This window comes from Phyllobates terribilis, unplaced genomic scaffold (assembly GCF_046119375.1).
Source record: "Phyllobates terribilis strain yellow unplaced genomic scaffold, ASM4611937v1 Scaffold_4__5_contigs__length_816908805, whole genome shotgun sequence".
NCBI classification, from domain to species: domain Eukaryota; kingdom Metazoa; phylum Chordata; class Amphibia; order Anura; family Dendrobatidae; genus Phyllobates; species Phyllobates terribilis.
The window spans coordinates 191190191-191206226 of record NW_027362764.1 but is presented as its reverse complement, the minus strand read 5'-3'; positions in this window follow the sequence as shown (position 1 = coordinate 191206226).

Sequence of the window (16036 nt, the reverse complement as noted above, 5' to 3'; positions counted from 1 at the left end):
ATTTGGACGCTCCCCAATACCCCTTTGAAGAGACTTAGAGGAGGGCCTCCTGAAAACAATGTTCCCATTATTAGGAAGTGGGTCTCCCATACTGTTTGCCTATGCAGTGAATGCAAGGGCTGCCAATAATTTGGACCTACTCCAATGCCCCATAGTAGAGACTTAGAGGAGGGCCTCCTGAAAAAAAAATGTTCCCATTATTAGGAAGTGAGTCTCTCATTGTGTTTGCCTATGCAGTGAATGCAAGGGTTGCCAAAAATTTGGAGGCACTCCAATGCTCCTTGGAAGACACGTGGAGGTCAGATGGCCTCCTGATAACAATGTTCCCATTATTAGGAAGTGGGTCTCCCATTGTGTTTGCCTATGCAGTGAATGCAAGGATTGCCAAAAATTTGAAGGCACTTCAATGCCCCTTGGAAGAGACGTGGAGGTCAGATGGCCTCCTGAAAACAATGTTCCCATTATTAGGAAGTGGGTCTCCCATTGTGTTTGCCTATGCAGTGAATGCAAGGGTTGCCAAAAATTTGGAGGCACTCCAATGCCCCTTGGAAGAGATGTGGAGGTCAGATGGCCTCCTGAAAACAATGTTCCCATTATTAGGAAGTGGGTCTCCCATAGTGTTGGCCTATGCAGTGAATGCAAGGGCTGCCAAAAATTGTGAGGCACTCCAATGACCCTTGGAAGAGACGTGGAGGATGGTCTCATAAAAAAATGTTCCCATTAGAAAGGAGCGGGTCTCCTGTACTTGTAATGCCCATGCACTAAATGTATGGGCTGACAAACATTTATCCCTGGGGATGTTTATACTGTAGAATTATTTTTTTTTAAGGGTATCATAAACACCCTTTAAAAAAATGATGTGAGTGTTGCATCATGGACCACGGTCACCCTGGTGATATGGTGGTGGAGGATGAGGAGAAAGAGGAGAACAAGAGCAAATAGCCAAAATCATTAAGCGTATACCCATATGTGGGTGTGAAAAGGTGCATGGGAATACACCTCCCAAAAAAGACACTGGATTTGAGTTTGTTATGCTGCTATCATTCGGTGGTGTTGAGAAGTTTGGCCCAATCCAGCCCTTGTTCATTTTTTAGAAGAGTCAGCCTGTCAGCATTTTCAGTTGACAGGCGGATGTGCTTATCAATTATAATTCCACCAGCGGCACTAAAAACCCAGGACCTCCAAGGCATAGAGAGCCAGTTCATTCCATGTATCCAGCTTGAATACCCAATAATTATAAGGCACAGAGGAATCACGGAGGACGTTGGTACGGTCGGCAAGGTACTCCCTTAGCATCTTCCCAAATTTTGCACTCCTTGTGAGAGTACTCCGCGCCTCAGGGCCTGTGCGATGGGAGGTGCTGAGAAAATTCTACCAGAACTGTGACAGTGTTCCCCTGCCTCGGCTGGATTGGAGTTGTGTCTCTCTCACCTGTAGTCCTTGGTTGTCCAACGAACTGTGACCTCTGCCGCCAGCGTTTTCAGATGGGAATTTTTTTAATAGCTCCGCAACAAGGGCCTTCTGGTACTGCCCCATTTTTGCAGACCTGTCTACCTCAGGAATAAGAGATAGAAAGTTGTCCTTGTAGCGTGGATCTAGAAGAGTCACCAACCAGTAATGACTGTCACCCAAAATTTTGAGAATGCGAGGGTCATGGAAAAGGCAGCGTAACATAAACTCAGCCATGCGTGCCAGACTGCTAACAGGCAAGACTTCCGTGTCCTCACCAAGAGGACGACTGACCATGCTCTCCTCCTCCTCCTCCTCCTCTCTGTCCTCAGGCCATCCACGCTGAACAGACGGTATGACAGTTGTGCAGGTAGTACCATCTATAGAGTATGAAACTAGCTCCTGTTCTTCCTCCTCTTCCTCCTCCTCATTGTCACCCAATCCACATTGGGATGACATGAGGCTGGGCTGTGTGTAGTCACTCTGTATGGTTCCTTGCTCCATATCATCGTGCTCCACCTGCAATGTATCCTCTTTGATTGTGAGCAGAGAGCGTTTCAGAAGACAGAGAAGCAGGATGGTGATGCTAATTATGGCCTCATCGCAGCTCACCATCTTGGTGGAGTCCTCAAAGTTTTGGAGGATGGTACATATGTCTGACATCCATGTCCACTCCTGAGGTCTTATGTGTGGAGTCTGAACTGAATACCGACGACCTTTTTGATGCTGGTCCTCAACAACTGCCCTCTTCTTCTCACAAATCCTTCCCAACATATGCAGTGTAGAGTTCCAATGGATGGGGACATCACACACCAGTCTGTGAGCCGGAAGCTGCAAACGCTGCTGAAACACAGCAAGGGCGGCGGAAGCTGTAGGTGACTTTCTAAAATGGGAGCACAGGCAGCGTACAATAACAAGAAGATCTGGCAACTCCGGGTAGGATTTGAGAAACCGCTAAACCATGAGGTTAAGAATATGGCATAATACGTGTTTGAGCTCACCTTACATTAGAGCCTCCACCAGGTTCCGGCCATTGTCACACATGACCATGCCTGACTGTAGGTTCTGCAGTGTGAGCCACAGATCTGCCTGCTCTTTCAGAGCTGTCCAAAACTCTTCAGCATTGTGCGGTTTATCACCTAAGCATATTAGCTTCAGCACAGCCTGTTGCCTCTTGGCCAAGGCAGTGCTGCAGTGCTTCCAGCTTGTGACTGATGTGGTCATTTTGGAGATGGAGGCTGAAGAGGAGGAGGAGGCTGAGGAGGATGAGGTACAGGAGCTGTAGACTGTGGGGGCAACCCTGATTGGCCTAGGGCCCGCAATCCTTGGCATCAGGAGGACGTGTTCCATCCCAATGCTGACTGGGCCCTGGCTTCCTCTATGTTAACCCAGTGTGCCGTCAGCAAGATGTACCGTCCCTGCCCACAAGCACGTGTCCACGTGTCTGTGGTTAGGTGGACTTTCCTGGTAACTGTGTTGTTGAGGGCACGGCTAATGTTTTGGGAGACGTGCTTGTGTAATGCGTGGACGGCACACCGGGAGAAATAGTGGCGGCTGGGAACCGAGTACCGAGAGATGGTCGCCTCCATCAGGTTGCAGAATGCTTCCGTCTCCACGAGCCTAAAAGGCAACATTTCGAGCGCAAGCAGTCGTGAAATTTGGGAATTTAGTAGTGTGGCCTGTGGGGCGTTGGCTGCGTATTTGCGCTTACGTTCCAAGGACTGGGGTATGGACAACTGAATGCTGCGCTGGGACAAGGACGTGGACGTGCTTCCTGTTGCTGCTAGTTGAGAGTGTGCAATGACAGGTGCAGGGCAGGAGGCATCTTCACATGCACCATGGACAAGGGATTGGCTTCTGTGCACAACAGTGGAAGAAGCAGTGGTGCCACCCGCAGACACTGTTCCTGGACCCTGGGGTTCGGCCCACAAAGTCGGGTGCTTTTCTGCCATGTGCCTGATCATGCTGGTGGTGGTCAGGCTGGTAGTTTTGCCACCCCTGCTGATGCTGGCCTGGCAGGTGGTTCAAATGGCCTTTTTGGGGTTATCGGCAGAGTCTTTAAAAAACAACCAGACTCGGGAAGACCTAACAGTTGCACTGACAACTTGCTTCGTGTTGGTGTTACGGGGAATGGCTGCCTGCCTTCTGTCTGCGGCCACCACACTGCTACTTCCTGACTGTTGGGGTGCTCTGCCTCCCTTCCCCTGTGTGCTGCTGTCCTCGCTCTGCATGTCTTTCTGCCAGGTTGGGTCAGTTTCTATATCATCCACCACCTTATCTTCCACTTCCGCACCCTGGTCCTCCTCCTGACTTTCTGGCAATTGCGTCTCATCATCGTCCACCTCTTGTGACACTTTCCCACCATCGCCTTCGTGTTACCGTGGCTGCTGAAATATTTGGACATCGCTACATGCGATCTCCTCTTTCCCCGCTTCAAGTGGACCGGGCAAGAGGCCCGAATCTATAAATGGAAAAGTGAATAGCTCTTCGGAGTGTCCAAGTTGGGGATCAGTTGTCTCCGGGCACTTGGCATGGTGGGAGGAAGGAGGATCAGGGTGAGGAATATGCAGTCCAGACTCACGGCTACTGAGACTTGACCGTGTGGAAGACAGGGTGGTGGCTAAGTGACTGGAAGCATTATCCGCTATCCCACCAACAACCTTTTGACACTGCTCTGGGTTCAATAGTGGTGTGCTGCGGTCCCCTTGGTATTGGGACAGGAAGGTCGGGCGAGAAGATGTGGGTGTTTTTTGTGGCACAATTTCAGCTTGTCCATGGCCTCGGCCTCTGCCTGCACCATCATCATCACATCCAGTTGCCCGTCCTTTGCCAAGCACCTTGCCCAATTTAAATGGAGGACAACATATTCAGAAATCGCAGTATTTTCTGAAAACGTATATGTGATCTGTGTGACGGAGAAACCACAGTTTTAAATACCTGGCATGTAGGTAACTATTTTGAACAGCAAACCAGTGTCAAAAACTTCGCTGACACACTGAAAGAATTTTTTAATGCAGGCCAGAAATGGCAGTATTTTCTGAAAACGTATATGTTATCTGTGGCGCCCCTGAGGGTTCGGTCGCCACAGAGGTTCTGCATCTCACGCAGAGGTGTGGTATCTCACTCTCAGGTAAGGAAGGAGTACAGCTCGTGACCCTAACACCTGCATCCAACACATACCCGCAGTGGGGGCAGGGCGAGATTGCTCCTAAGGGAGAGCACAGTCCCGGGTCCCTAGCTGTTGGGAGGGGCTATGTAGTGGGTGTGGGTGGAGGAAGTAGCTTAGGGGAGCACATGAAAGGAAGGTATAAATAGAGAAGCCATCTTGTGAGTTCAGGTCAGTCGGTCAGTCTACAGTGAGAGGAGTTGGGAGCAGGAGCTCTGCAGGAGCTCTGCTCAGGAGGAGGGCCTGAGGAAAGGCCCAGGACTGAAAGAGAAGGAGAGGAGCAGGAAGGGCTCCAGGAACGAGGAAGGGACCCCAGGGGTACGGGCAGTGCTGGAGGCCACCCGTATGCCCGAATCCACCAGGAAGTGGAGGAGTCAGGCCATACAAAGGGGACCCTCAATTAGCGGAGGACTTTATGACTCAACTAGAAATCGGAGGCTGCAGTATTTCAAGTCCTGCAGCCGACAGTCCATATCAGTCTCACCAAGAAGGTAACTATAGAGGACACAGGGGATGGAACAGACGTCACCCGACAAGGCCCGCAGGTATCGGATTGGGACACTTAGTATGAGGTGCAGGGAGACGGCTAGAGAGAGAGAACACATAGAAGGGGGTCCGGCTAAGTACTCCGGAGATATCTGTGGGTGGACTGAACCCCTCCCTGAGTAAGCGCAGCATGACGAGGGAAGTTACACTGGTACCTGTAACTTGGACTTCAATAACCGTGAGTAAAGACCCTGAGGACTGCACTCCACTCCACTGTCTCTGTGATTATTATCTGAGCCATCACCCCTGCACTACAATGCCCAGCAGCACCTATAACTTCTACACTGCCCTGGAGCTAAGCTCTACCTGTGGAGAGCCACACCAGCTTTGCTGCACTAACATCAGCTCCAGAGGACCTGCTCCGCAGCGGCGGCTCCCTTTAGCCGCATACCACAGGTGGCGTCACGAACTTTGTACATAAAAACTATAAAATCCCGTTTTTACTGACCGCCCTGGGTCACGGACCGGGTCACCGCCACTGTGACATCACCCCTAGCAATGACCGGCCCGGCACCGAGTACCCCACGACCCAGGGGGTGCATCATATCTGTGTGACAGAGAAACCACAGTTTTAAATACCTGGATTTTTAGCACTGTAATATGGAAATGACCTGGCTGTATTCTGCACTGGCAACAAGCAAATGGCGCAGAAAAGCGGTGTTCTCTGGATTGCTTTTTAAGCAAATAATGAGGATTAAGATCCAAAAAAAATATTATTCCTGGCCCCTGAGACCTGGGCCTATGTCTAGAAATGTCTAACAGCAGCAGCAGCAGAACGGGAATGGAGCCTCTTGTGCTATATGCACTGCAGTCGGCTATATATACTGCCTGCCTGCCTATATACACTGCCTGCCTGATATCTCTGCAAATGGATTAGTCCTCAGGACTGTTTGTTGACATGGATATGTGTAATACACTTATGTTCTACCTACTCTACTTAATAAACAAGAAAATCTCTCTCTAGCTCAGCAGCACCTCTCCCTTCACTGTCTGATTGCAGAGTAGACTGATGAGCACAGCGGCGCCAGGTCTGATATAGACCTGATGATGCCATGCGACCAGCCAATCACTATAATATCACAACCAACTTGGCTGCGGCATTACAGTGCATGGCAGGCAATCCCTGCATGTTCATTGGCTCTATAAAAAGCGCCAAACATGCAGGGAGGGGACCCGAGCATCGCCTGAGCATCTCGCAAGCACTCGGCGAGCTCCGAGCATCTCGAGTACTGAGATGCTCGGACGAGTACCGAGTACTTGTGAGTATGCTCGCTCATAACTAATCATTAGGCATGTGGTTCAGCAAGTTAAGCTTATTCCTGTCTGTAATGTAAAAGTTGTGGGTTTGAGACTGGGAGACGGACAGAAAAAAATTTAATTTTGTAATTGCTTATTATTTTTACTACTTTTATAAGAACAAAAAAATCTTTTTCCTTCATCTCAGTATACAGGCACCATAAAAATACACATTGTTTCTCTATGGATATGCATACTTTGCTTCTGGATTCACTGCCTGCAATAGGTCAAGATAACTAAATTCTCCTGTATCCAGCATTGTAAACTTTGGCTCATTGGTAGAGCAGCAACATGCAATGCTAAGAGATGTGCGTTCAAGTCACAGGCAGAAACTGATCACAGGAGAAAAAATAGGTAAGTAAAACAATAAAATTTCTGCACTGAGCTAACAACAGCTATGTCATCTACTGAATTTTCATCTTGAAAAATGTTATGGTATAATGTGTCTGCTTGCTGTATTTGTGCTCTGTTATCTGATGCGTTGTATTCAATATTTACTGATATATGTCTGTCCTTCCATCATTGTAAACTCTATCTGATGGGAGGTAATATACTGTGTCAGGCATAAGGTGTTAGCTCTATGTCTTTGATCAGCTCTCCGCCCCCCTGGTGAGCTGAGCAGCTGCCAATTTAGTCACAAGCAGCTCCCACATTCCCTTTCACCTGATGCTATAGTCCTTCCTATAAATCTAGATGCATCATAAGAGGTGCACGCAGTGTGTGTGGTGCATATGACGCACCCCCTGGGTCGTGTGTGTGTGGGAATACCCAGAACCGAACCTTTTGTGGATGCTGGGGGTTGTCCTTGCGTGGCGGGAACCCGGTCCCGTGGATCATGGTGGTCAACCTAAATGGCGGTCTTTTTATAGGGTTTTGTGATTAAATGTCTGACTACACCACCCGTGGATTGCGGTCAGAGTGAACCACCGCTGTGGGGCAGACCGCTGAGGCTGGTGTTGTGGGTGCAGCAGAGGGTGGTATAACTCCCCACGGGAGGAGTATAGCCTCAGGACAGTAAATAGGGATGTTGGTGGTGATGGTGTGCGGGAGCAGCAGTAACCACACGGAGTCTGTCATGCAATTCAGGGTCTTTACTGTTGACGGTGTTAGGGGACCCGTCCGGAGTACAGGTTAACAATGGAGGCCTGGTCAGTCTGGGAGCAACTGGGAAATCCCGCTGGTCAGGGGGAGTTTGTAGGCCTACCGTGCTGACTTCATTCTTTCTTGGCTATCCCGCCCTCCGGGGCAGTGGTAGTCCCTCTCGTGTGGCTGAGCCTCCGGGCTAATTTGGGTCAGAGGACTTGAAGCCCCCTGCGTGGTGGTTTTCTGCTGCTGGGCTTATAACCCTCACAGCCTCGGACTCCAGTGTCCGGCTTTGTAAGTCTCTAGCCAGGACGAGCTCTGCTAGCTCTCCTCCTGGCCTCGTGTTCCTCCCTGGACTGAGGCAGGGGGTGCTGCATGCTAATTGTCCACAACCAGGGAACCTCCCACCTGCTCTCAGACATGACATTGCTGCCACTGTGGCGACCAGACCTGGGGTGCCACATTCCCCCCTAGTGAAATTTAGTACTCCGGGACTAAACACATTTTGCAAAAAAACACAACAGGTAACAACAATACAGTAACATATATACAAGAAGTTTTAGTCTTTTTAGGTCACGGCTCTCCCGTAACCAGGTGTCCTTGTCACCCACGATGCACTTTGAGGGACCCGTCCCAAACCCTCCATGTAGGCGCTGGGGTGGCTACAGGGCTTTGATGATCCGGAGCTGGACCACGTCTTCAGCCACCTCCACGGGTTTTGTGTTCTGTGGTCGTCTTCAAAAGAGGGCACCAGGTTTACCAGGTGCAACTATGTACAAGGTACAGTTCCGGCTATTCATTGTCCATAACCTGTTAGTCCATTGAACTAGAAAAACATAATTAGTAACCAGGTAACACAGACATTAAACATTTTCAACTTTTGCATCTATTCAGGTAAATACGATATATTAGATTCTCCAGCATGCGGGTACCTGGCCTTTAGTGCTCCTGTTGGATCTACGTAACCCACTGTCTGGTGGTACTCTATTCGTGTCCCCTGTTTCCACCCCCTGTTTACTGGGTGTGCTCCTGTCTGCACTAGAGGTGTTTGCAGATGTTACGGGTAGGTTGGGCAGCTTTCTGCGTACTCTTTCGCTCACCACGGGCATGGCAGGTTCACTACCAGCAGAGGGTTGATTCTCCTGAGCTGCTGGTATGTACTCTTCTGCCTCCGGGGCCACTTGCTCTTCCAACACTACTTGGTCTTCTGCAGGCCCTTGAGGGGCTGGCTGGAGAAAGGTAAGGACGGGTACTACTATAGCGTTGTTGATTTGTGTCCAGGACCGGGGAAATTCCCCGAGCACTGTACTGACCATTTCTTCCCTTTCCTCTGCGGGTTGAGGGCTATCTTGGTCTTCATCAGCACTTTGCAGCTGCTCGGGACACTTCTTCAGGTGGTCTCTGGAGACAGTGGCTGTGGTCTCTCCTCCATCCTTACTGATAACACATACCTTTGGGTTTTCATGGCTCGAGGGCAGTACGGTGTACGGGTCTTTCTCCCACTGGTCATCCAACTTGTGGAGCCGTCTCTTCCTCTTCAAGACCTGCTCTCTAGGTGCCAGGGGAGCAGCAGGAGCATGCTAGTTGTAATTCCTCTCTTGACTCTCTCTTGCTTGAGACAGACTTCGCTCCACACTCTCCTGTACTTTCCGGTACTGCTGCTGTCGTTCTGTGTCCCAGTCTGCTTCTGGTGAGGTGTCCTCGGGTGTCAGGACTCCCATGTCCAGGTCAATTGGCAGCTTACCAGGTCTTGCTCTCATTAGGTAAGCTGGGGTGCAGTTGGTAGAATTTACTGGGATATGGTTATACAAGTCCACCAGATCCGGCAGTTTCTCAGGCCACAGGCTGCGTTCCTCCAGGGGCAATGTCTTGAGCAGGTCTATTACTACCTGGTTCATTTTTTCACACATCCCGTTGGTTTGTGTGTGATAAGGCGTTGTCCTTATCTTCTTGCAGCCATACAGGTTGCAGAATTCCTGGAAGACTTCAGCCTCGAACACTGGACCTTGATCAGTCAACACTTGCTCTGGATACCCATGTGGGCGGCAGAAATGCTGCTGAAAAGCTCTGGCGGCCATCTAAGCTGTTAAGTCTTTGACAGGGACCACCACTAGGAACCGAGAGTAGTGATCTACGATTGTGAGGGCGTAGACGTATCCCGATCTGCTTGGAGCCAGCTTTACGTGGTCCAAGGCCACCAGCTCAAGGGGCTGCTTTGTGATGATGGGCTGCAGGGGAGTCTTCTGGCTGGCGCGGTCCTTCCTCCTTAGATTGCACGGGCCACAGTCTCTGCACCATCTCTCTATAGCCCCTCTCATACCTACCCAGAAGAACCGCAACAGGAACTTTAGCTTCTTCCATCCAAAGTGCCCTGCTCCGTCATGGTATGCTTCTAGGACCATGGCCGCATCCCGCCTTGGGACCACTACCTGCCAGGTCAGCTCGTGTGTTCGAGAGTTGACGGTCCTGCGGCACAGCCTCCCCTCGTAGAGAAACACCTTGCTCCTCTCCTTCCACAGCTGTTTGGTCTCTTCTGGAGCATCCAGATCAAGGTGGGCATCAGCCTGGGTCAGCATTTCTTTTACCAGGCGGACTGCGGGGTCACTATCTTGTGTCTCTGCCCAGCTGTGGTGGGGTAAGGGATTGAACGTAGCAGTAGCAGAGCACCTCTCCTTTATGCAGTGGGAACACTGGGTGATCCCATGATGGTGGAATGCAGGGAGTTCAATTTCTTCCAGTTCTTCTGGATCCTCTCCCCCGTCCTGCAAGTGAGGCATTCTGGACAATGCATCTGCGTTGGCATTTGCGCGCCCTGTCCGATATTTGATGGTAAATTCATAATTGGACAGCCGGGCCATCCATCTCTGCTCTAGGGCACCAAGTCTTGCAGTGTCCAGGTGTGTCAACGGGTTGTTGTCCGTGTACACAGTGAACTTAGAAGAAGCCAGGTAATGCTTGAAGCGTTCGGTGACTGCCCACACCACTGCCAGGAACTCTAGCTTGAAGGAGCTATAATTCTCAGGGTTTCTCTCTGTGGGTCTCAGTTTTCTGATAGCATAAGCAATTACCCGTTCTCTGCCCTGCTGGATCTGGGACAGTACGGCTCCTAGCCCCACGTTACTGGCGTCGGTGTGGAGGATAAAAGGCTGGCCGTAATCAGGGTAGGCCAGGATCTCATCCCCCGTGAGGGCCATCTTCAGCTGGCGGAAAGACTCCTCCTCCAGCTTGTCCCACTTAAAGGGCGGCTTCTGACTTTTAGTCTTTGACTGACCTAACAGGAGGTCCTGCATAGGGGCTGCCATTTTGGTGAACCCGGAGATGAATCTTCGATAGTAGCCTACCAACCCGAGGAACTGCCGCACTTCCTTTATGCTGGAGGGTCTTGGCCAGTCCTTAATCACCGTGATCTTGTCAGGGTCTGGGGCTACTCCGTCAGCACTCACCACGTGTCCCAGGTACTGTACTTTTGGCTTCAATAGATGACACTTAGAGGGTTTTACCTTTAGGCTGAAGCCTGCCAGGGCATCGAACACCTCTGCCAGGTGCTTTAGATGGTCCTCATAGGTCATGGAATACACGATGACATCGTCTAAGTAGAGTTTGACCGTCTCGAAATTTCTGTGCCCCAGACAGCACTCCATCAATCTCTGGAAGGTCCCTGGTGCATTGCAGAGTCCGAACGGCATACAGTTGAATTCACTGAGACCCATCGGGGTGGTGAAGGTGGTCTTCTCCTTGTCTGACTCTGCTACAGGAACCTGCCAGTACCTGCTAGTGAGATCCAAAGTAGAGAAGAAGTTAGCAGATTTTAATGCAGCCAAAGACTCCTCTATCCTAGGTAACGGGTACGCATCTTTGTGTGTTATTCTGTTGACCTTTCTATAATCTACACACATCCTCATCGTGCCATCTTTCTTTTTTACAAGAACTAGGGGAGCTGCCCAGGGGCTACAGCTATCCCTGATCACCCCAGCCTCCTTCATTTCTCGCAACATACCCTTGGCATTCTAATAGTGTGCAGGGGGTACAGGCTGGTATCTCTCTTTTATGGGTGGATGGTCTCCTGTGGGGATTTGGTGTTCTACCCCCTTTACTTGCCCAAAGTCTAGCGGGTGTTTGCTAAAGACTCTTTCGTACTCCTGAACCACTCGGTAGACTCCCTGTTTTTGGTGTGAGGGAGTGGAGTCAGTGCCCACATGCAGTTTCTGACACCAGTCCTCCATTTGTTTCTTGGAGCCGTTACCCTCCTCTGGTTGAGATGGAGGCAAGGGTTCCACGGCCTTTACAGAGTTCTGTTTAACGGTGAACAATTTGGCTAGAGTGGCATACCGAGGCAAGTATACTTCTCTTTCCCCAATGTTTAGGATGCGGACGGGTAACCTTGCATGGCGTACATCGACCACCCCCCGTGCTGTCAAAATGGTGGGCCTACTGTCCGAGTAAACGGGTTCTACCATAGCTTGGTAGTCTCTACCTCTTAACCCGATTGCAGTCCGGCACCAGATCATCATTTCACTTTTTGGGGGCATGGCGATAGGGAACGGGTCACTCATCCTAACGCTACCAATCTCACCACCAGACAGTTCTACCTGTTGCCGCTTCATCAGGGCTCTGATCTCTTTTTGTAAGACACACCGCTGGCTGGAGCTGGCATTCATTGCAACCTGCTGTAATATAACAATTATCTCTGAAAGACAATTTTCAATAACGTTAGTACCCAAGGTTATTTTAGGGTGAATGTCAATGTCCACAATAATCAGTCCTTGCGCCGGCAGTTCAACTTTACCAATTTTGATGGTCACCTCCTTGAACCCCACCTGCAGCACGGGCTGACCTTTGCTGGCGATGATGCTCAAGTCATTATCTGCGTAGCAGGTAAAATCCGTGTCATTCCAGTACCGCTTGAAAAGTACATAGGGGATGGTGGCTACCTGTGATCCGGTGTCCAACAGTGCGCTCATGGGAATACCATCCAGTACCACAGGCAAGGCCGGTCGTCCCCCCACATATTTGTCACGCCAGTTTGACGGGCCTGATGATCTTATGCCTGGGGGTTGGCCCTCTGCCCCAGGTTGGGCTTGTTTAAATTACAGTACCTCGGATTATGTCCTGGCTGGCTGCAGCGGCGGCAGACGGGTTGTCCATCCTTGTCGTAGCGGTCCGTTGGCTTCCCTCTGGATGGTGGGATCCTCTTCTGTCGGAGTCACGGGACGTCCTCCGGACAGGTAGCCAGCTGGATCTTTCCTGGAGAGGATACCTGCAATGACTGCACAATCCTGGTTAGTGTGGCAACGCTTTTGGTCAATTCTGGGACCTGATGGTGCAGGTCTGTAGACGGGGTACTATTCATAGTCTGTGCATTGGCTTCTGCAGGTTCTGTAGACTGGAACGCCGCCTCCTGGTAATAAGTGATAGCAGGGCGCCTGGAGGCTGCAACGCCACCGGGTGCGGGTTCTCGGAGTACCCGGATGGCTCTGTCCTTAAACTGTGCAAAGTCTAACTCAGGGTTCTGCAGGGCCATCAGGCGTAACTGGGTTCGGTGGGCGCTGGACAGCAGACCCTCCATGAATTGTTCAGTCAGCAGTTTATCTGCATTCCTCACACTGTCAGGGTCTGCCTGCTTAATGGCTCTCAGGGCCTCTTGCAAATTCAAAGCATAGTCTCTTATACTGTCTTGGGCCCGCTGCTTGCACCCATAAAATCTCATTTTGATCTCTGCTGAGGTATCAAAAGTGTCCTTCAGATGGGCTAAAATCTCCTTCACGGTCCCCTTGTCCCTGACTGACCAGTACTTTACTTCTCGTTGGGCCGCGCGGGTTAACTGGCCTATCAGTATGCTCACTTTTTGTTCCTCCGTCAGGAGGTATACTTTGAATAGGCTATACAGTCTCTCTTTAAAGTCGCTCAGGGTATGCGACTCCCCTGTGTACTGGGGCAACCAGGCCACTCCGGGGATATAAGGCATCGTGAACGGCATTACTGCGGCAGCAGCCGCGCTGGTGGTGACAGTTCCCTCCGCTTCCGACATCTTCTTCCCCCATAGTCAACCATGGCCTACCTTTCATTGCTTTTCTTCTGTAGGCCGCGGCTCCGCAGGCGACTGTCGGGGTTGAGGACCTTGCGTCGCGTCCTGGTGACGTCAGAGTGCGCTCGGCTCCTTTCAGGACCTTGCGCAGCATCCGTGCGTAAGGCAGGGCTCCAGTTCTCACGCGCTTTCGTCGTCCACGCCCCTCTTCTTCCCGTGCGGCGTCCCAAGGATGGCGCCCGATGGCGGGAAAATGGCTGCGGATGGCGGGAAACGGCTGCGGATGGCGGGAAACTCCACCAAGGTAAGTATTACAGTCTTTTTTTCAGGCACGCAGTACCCGTTGGTGGCGGGCACAAAATCCTGCCGACTACGCCAAAAAGTTGACGCACCCCCTGGGCCGTGTGTGTGTGGGAATACCCAGAAATGGAACTTTTGTGGATGCTGGGGGTTGTAGTCCTTGCGTGGCGGGGACCCAGTCCCGTGGCTCAGGGTGGTCAACCCAAATGGCGGTCTTTTTATAGGGTTTTGTGATTAAATGTCCGATTACGCCACCCGTGGATTGCGGTCAGAGTGAACCGCCGCTGCGGGACAGACCACTGAGGCTGGTGTTGTGGGTGCAGCAGAGGGTGGTATAACTCCCCACGGGAGGAGTATAGCCTCAGGACAGTAAATAGGGATGTTGGTGGTGATGGTGCGCGGGAGCAGCAGTAACCACACGGAGTCTGTCATGCAATTCAGGGTCTTTACTATTGGTGGTATTAAGGGACCCGTCCGGAGTACAGGTTAACAATGGAGGCCTGGACAGCCTGGGAGCAAATGCGAAATCCCGCTGGTCAGGGGGAGTTTGTAGGCCTACCGTGCTGACTTCACTCTTTCTTGGCTATCCCGCTGTAGTGTGATGGTAGCCCACGTCTCTGAGTGTACCGTGTCGTTCTCGCCCGTATGACTGGCGACTCGGGCCTTCCGTACTTCTCACCCCTCCGGGGCAGTGGTGGTCCCTCTCGTGTGGCTGAGCCTCCAGGCTTCCTTGGGCCAGAGGACTTGAAGTCCCCTGCATGGTGATTTTCTGCTGCTGGGCTTATAACCCTCACAGCCTCGGACTCCAGTGTCCGGCTTTGTAAGTCTCTAGCCATTACGAGCTCTGCTAGCTCTCCTCCTGGCCTTGTATTGCTCCTCTGCCTACGGGGACTCCTCAGCCTGCTGCTGACCTGTCCCTATCTGCCACTTCACTGGAACCTTGTCTGAAACTTGTCTCTCTAACCCCGCCCCAGATCCAGTTAATAAAGGGCAGGTTTCTCCCCTCCCTGGACTGAGGCAGGGGGTGCTGCTTGCTAATTGTCTCCAACCAGGGAACCTCCCACCTGCTCTCAGACATGACATTGCTGCCACTGTGGCGACCAGACCTGGGGTGCCACACATACACTTGTCCTCTTCAGCAAAGTGTCCTATTCGACAAGTGTCTGACAGTCATTTCAATTGCAGTTATTCAGGGCAGGAGTCGGGTAACCCACACTTTGTACTCTCTTCTAACTATGCACTTTATTCCTGCATCTATATTCCTGTGTGCTTTTTTCATCCACATTCACCGCCCCATCCCCCCTCCATCACCACTCATCCACATCTGCCCCTCACTCCTTCCCTCTCCCATGTACAGCTCCCATGCTCTTTTGAACTTCCTTAAAGATCTCACTCTATCTTATCCAAAGGTATTGCACAAGAAACCTCGTCACAAACCCAAAAACTATCTGCTCTTTCACTTTTTACTGCTACTACTACTCATTTCAGGGGATATCTCTCTTAACCCCGGTCCACCCTTCGTCAACCCCAACCTCTCCCCCACCTCACATCGAAACCCTGCTAACCTTATTAACATCAGCTGTACTCCTGCATCTCCCTCTTTCAATTGTGCACTGTGGAATCTACGATCTGTATGCAACAAGATTTCTTTCCTGCACAGTTACTTTCTGACCAACTCTCTCAATCTGCTGGCCCTCACTGAAACCTGGATGCAGGATTCTGACACTGTCTCCCCTGCCAGTATTTCTCATGGCAGCTTACATTTTTCCCATTCCCTGAGACCTGCGAACAGGCTTGGTGGTGGAGTTGGCATACTCCTGTCCCCACAATGCACCTTCCAGGTCATCCCACGAGTTCCATCACTCTCATTCCCTTCTTTTGAGGTTCACACCATCAGGCTCTTCCATCCCCTCTCCCTCACAGTAGCGGTCGTATACCGTCCCCCAGGCTCACCCACCCAGTTCCTTGATCATTTTTCTGCCTGGCTGTTGCACTTCATGTCCTCAGATTTACCAACCCTTATCCTGGGAGACTTCAACATCCCCATAAACAGTCCCACCTCATCATCCGCATCCCAGCTTCTATCTTTAACCACTTCTCTTGGCCTCTCACAGCATTCAACCTCTGAGACACACAAAGACAGAAACACCCTTGATCTGGTCTTTGTCCGG